This window comes from Physeter macrocephalus, chromosome 7 (assembly GCF_002837175.3).
Source record: "Physeter macrocephalus isolate SW-GA chromosome 7, ASM283717v5, whole genome shotgun sequence".
Lineage (NCBI taxonomy): Eukaryota > Metazoa > Chordata > Mammalia > Artiodactyla > Physeteridae > Physeter > Physeter macrocephalus.
The window spans coordinates 130,970,770-130,975,999 of record NC_041220.1 but is presented as its reverse complement, the minus strand read 5'-3'; the positions used below and the strand labels follow the sequence as shown (position 1 = coordinate 130,975,999).

Below are 5,230 nucleotides of genomic sequence, written 5' to 3'. Positions count from 1 at the left end.
TTGAGAGTCCGCCTGCCGATGCAGGGAAACCGGGTTCGCGCCCCGGTCCGGGAGGATCCCACATGCCGCGGAGCGGCTGGGCCCGTGAGCCGTGGCCGCTGCGCCTGCGCGTCCGGAGCCTGTGCTCCGCCACGGGAGAGGCCACAGCGGTGAGAGGCCCGCGTACCGCCAAAAAAAAAAAAAAAAAAAAGAAGCATCTGATATAAGATAGTTTATCACTTCTTTAGTGTGTTGTTTTTTTTTTTGCGGTACGTGGGCCTCTCACCGCTGTGGCCTCTCCCGTGGCGGAGCACAGGCTCCGGACGCGCAGGACGGGAGAGGCCACAAGAGAGAGAGGCCCGCATACCGCAAAAAAAAAAAAAAAAAAAAAAAAAAAAAAAGAAGCATCTGATATAACATAGTTTATCACTTCTTTAGTGTGTTTTTTTTTTTTTGCGGTACGCGGGCCTCTCACCGCTGTGGCCTCTCCCGTTGCGGAGCACAGGCTCCGGACGCGCAGGCGCAGCGGCCACGGCTCACGGGCCCAGCCGCTCCGCGGCATGTGGGGTCCTCCCGGACCGGGGCGCGAACCCGTGTCCCCTGCATCGGCAGGCGGACTCTCAACCACTGCGCCACCAGGGAAGCCCATATCACTTCTTATAAAAAAAAGGTTTTTATAAGAGTTCATATGAAGTTTCTTATAAAAGTTTTTCTGTTGGGTTTATACGAGGCTTCTTATAAAAAGGGTTTTCTGTTGTTCCTCCATGGACAGTAACTGGTGACAAGTTTCATCATCTCCTGTCTTTCATCATCTTCATCATCTCCTGTCTCCCTCAGAAGGTTTTCTTATTTGTGCAATTTGCCCATCCCTTCTTTCCTCGGTCCCTCCCGGCCCCTCAGTTCAGGAGATGATATGTCTTACCTCAAGTCCAAGGATATGCTCTCTATAACTCACCACTTCCAAAATCTTGTTGCTTTAATTATATCCTCTCTCTACTCCCACCTCCAACCCACCCCACGTGACAAGCAATGTCTCTTCAGCCTCTGCCAGACCAACCAACCGACCCTTTTTCCCCATTAGCTACCATGCCATCCTCTTCACACATGGGACCTGGAGAGGCTGTCAGAATCTGAGGCAGCTCCAGAGCCAGACCACACTCTCACTTCTGCCCCATGGTCTGCACTCTCTCTCACAACATCTTCGTTGCTCTCCACGTGTCTGATCTTTTCTCCTTTGTCTGGCAGATGCTCTGAATATTCCTTAGTCAAAACTCTGAAGGAATTGAGTCTACGTGACTCAGCAAATTCTCTCTCCTCGATCCTCCTCTTTCGGGTGACCTCACAAGATTACTCAAGACAAAACTTGGAAGGCATCTTGGACTCTGCTCTCTCCTGCAGGAAGTACTCTCCTCTTTACTTCCCACATACTTCAAATCTAATCTACTCCTTCTCCTCCATATCCACAGCCAAGGCCTTTGCTCAGGCCTTCACCCCTTCTCTTCTGAATTACTGGAAAGCTGACCACCTAGTTTCACAACCTCCAGTCCCATCCAGAGGGATATATTCCCAAATGCAAATCTGATCACATCAGTTTTCTTCTTTAAAATATTGACATAGCTGGTTACTTCAGGGTTCTGAGAATAAAAAAACACAAATACTTTTTTAAAAATTTGCCTATTTCCTAATCTTTCCACAATATATGTGAGTACCACTTTTTGTGTAACAAAGAAATAATAAAAGTTAAAATATTCTACTCAAGTGTCATCTCCTTTAAGAAGCCTTTTCTCCTCTCTCAGGCCGAAGAAGTACTTGAAAGATGAGAGTCTAAGATGAATGTTCTGCAGGCTGATCTCCCAGAAAAGGAGTTGGTTTCCTCCAAAGTTCCAGGAAACCCGGTGATGGCCCAAGGCTTAATGCAATCAATCCCGGTCAACTGCAATATTTGGACCCAAGTTTCCTGATCAAGCCAGGGGAGGGGATGGCATAACTGCATCATTATGTGCTTGCTGAATAAATGAATGAACAGAGCTGTGACAACAGGTCAAGGTCACAAAAGTCAGTAGTTAGAAAAGTACTTGCACCTTTGTTCTTGTCATTTTGAATTTTTAAAACGTTTTTTTAAAACCCACAACTTTTTATTCAAAAAATGTTAAACCTACGGAAAGTTGCAAGACGTGTACGATTATGCATATATTTCTCACGCAGTTTCAGCAGTTTTTAACATTTTGCCACATTTGCTTCCTCCCGCTCTTCTTGCTTGTGTGACTACCCTCTCCTTCCATCCTCACCCTCTCTCTCTATTTTAAAAAAATGTTTGCCTGAACTACCTGAGAATTATTTGCAGATATTTTAAGGCTTCATTGCTAAGTACTTTAGTCCATGTCTCCTAAGGATACAAAACCAAATACAATTATGATACTTAAGAATTTTAATATTAAACACAATACTATTCTCTTGTAAAGGTTGTATTCAAATTTCCCCAAATATCCCAATACAGCTGTTTCTAACTGCACTTACAGGATCAATAAAGGATTAGTCACTGCATTTGGTTGTATGTTAGTTCAGTCTGTCTTAGTCTAAAACAGTTGTCCAGGCTTTTTTTCTTTCATGACATTAACATTTTTGAAGAATCTAAGATCATTGTTTTGCAGAATCTTAAAACCTGGCTTTAAAAGAAATGATTTAGGCTCTTTGTGCCTCATGTAGTATATAGGCTTTGCCTCTGGATTTCATCCTGGTGTTCTGAAACTATTTATAACAGAACTTACTTAAAATTCAAACACAGAACTGTAGAGTTGGAATGGGGCTCAGAGATTTATTCTCTCAAATCCCCTCTGATTATAAATGAGGAAACTGAAACCCAGAAGAGTTTGGAAACTTGCTCAGAGGGAGGTTTAAAATAGAGATTTGCCCTCCTTCTCCTCAGTGACCTTTCTACCACATTATACTCTCCTCCAGGGCATCTTCTGTTGGATGACAAGAAGGCTTTCAGGCTATTTTTATACTCTAAGTTTAAAACGTTACTGTTGGCTATTTCCAAATTTAAATGTGAAGTCTGCTAAGGTATTCTTTATAAATCAGCTTTCCTCTCCCCTTATTGCTTGCATAACGGTTTCAAATGCCATAGATACAAACTAGGTAGAACAGCTTTTTCTGAGACAAGTCCACTGCAGTTAGTTCTCGCCCAACAAGAACAAGGGGATGCAGACACAAAGGTCCACCCAGGTTGTGTGTGAAATGGGAGGATCATGCTCTGGAGTCAGTTTCAGTTCTAGCTCTGAGTTATTAATTCTACACCCTTGGACAAATCATTAACTCTCTCTCAGATTTTTTTTTTCTCATGTATAAAACAGGAATACAAATTATCAGATTCTTACAGATTGTTATGGGGAACAAATGAAATTATCAAAGGGAATGCTATTAGCAAAGCACTGACACACTTGCTGGCACATACAAACACTAGTTCCCTTCCCAATTCTCAAGTTGTATATAGTCAAAATCCCCTTGAAATTGCAGTAGGAAGGCAAGGCTGTGCTGGAGTACAACGTACTCTCTCAATAGGCTAATTCCAACTCACAACACTTTTTCTTCCATCTTTAAAACAAATTGCCGTTTCCTCATTTTGGCACAAGATGTAAGAATTGGCACTTAAGAGCCATGTTGTTAAAATATATATATATATATAAAATAAATATAAATATATATACAAATACATATATTTATGTGCATGTGCGTGTGTGTGTATATGTCTAAGCACAGAACCACATTTATTTATTTATTTATTTATTTATTTAAAAAATTTTTTAATTTATTTATTTTTGCTGTGTTGGGTCTTCGTTTCTGTGCGAGGGCTTTCTCTAGTTGTGGCAAGTGGGGACCACTCTTTATCGCGGTACGCGGGTCTCACTGTCGTGGCCTCTCTTGTGGCGGAGCACAGGCTCCAGACGCGCAGGCTCAGTAGTTGTGGCTCACGGGCCCAGCTGCTCCGCGGCACGTGGGATCTTCCCAGACCAGGGCTCGAACCCGTGTGCCCTGCATTAGCAGGCAGATTCTCAACCACTGCACCACCAGGGAAGCCCTGAACCACATTTAATGCAGTTGTAAAGGCAAACCAGGCAGACAGCAGATACACTGCTATTTCATGCTTAATGAGGACATGGAAATGGTGGGTGAAATTGGTCCAAAAATATTTAAATCATTATTTCTTTTTCTTCTTTTTACTGCCAAGTGTGCATAGCTGAATTTGTAAATGTTAATTAAATATAAGTATAGTGTGACTCCACTGGAAACATAATTCTTTTTTTGAAGACAGAACAGATGTGGTTGAACTTTGGTAGTACTGACAGGACACCTGCCAATGACACAGGCAAGAAAGGAGGAGCCCTCACTCGGGGCTGATACGCAGCCAGTTTACTTGGGTGACACTGTTTCAGTCATTAAAATACTGTGATTCTTCATCACTGACTGGCAAGTAGCTGCTGTCTGGACCCCTTAAGGTGCCCTAGTACCTTGGCCCACCCCTGTTCCTCCCCTCATCTAGCAACTAAAGGGGATACCAGCACACCCTACTGAAGCACTATGTCCGCCTGATTGCTATTATTTCAAACAGCACCCCACCTCCATCTCCATCTCTCTATCCACTCCTAGACATTGCTAGTCACTGGCTACCATAGTTATTCTAGCACTTTCATTTTGCATTTCTGAAGATAGCTAAATTTACAGAGCATCTCTGTGTGTGTGCGCGTGTGTGCGTGTGTGTGTGTGTAAGAGAAGGAAGTGAACATAACAGGAGTCTTTTTTCCTAGAAAACAAGAAATTTCATAATGGGTCCTATTATTTCAGGATCTCAGATCAGATGCAGATATGATTCTGATTTATCAGGCATTCTGTTCTTCATCCTGATCAATCTGAAAATTGCTTCATCCTCTCACTGCCTGATGGAGTCTCTAACCTGTCTAAAACATATCACCCTCCCTACCCCTCGAAAGACAGAAAGCCAGTTCCTGATGATAACAAGAGCAGAACATTCTTAAACACGAGGTACAGCATTTTAAAAATACATCTAATCATGGATGGATCTAGAGACTGTCATATAGAGTGAAGTCAGAAAGAGAAAAACAAATATCGTATATTAACGCATGTATGTGGAACCTAAAAAAATTGTACAGATGAACTGGTTTGCAGGGCAGAAGTTGAGACACAGATGTAGAGAACAAACGTATGGACACCAAGGGGGGAAAGCAGCGGGGGG

At 42.7% G+C, this 5,230-nt stretch overlaps 1 protein-coding gene across 5 annotated transcripts in view; it reads right to left on the bottom strand.

The window, feature by feature from the left end:
- The window catches only part of INTU (inturned planar cell polarity protein), an 84,865-nt gene that overhangs the window by 43,474 nt on the left and 36,161 nt on the right, over positions 1-5,230 (bottom strand). The window lies entirely within an intron of this gene.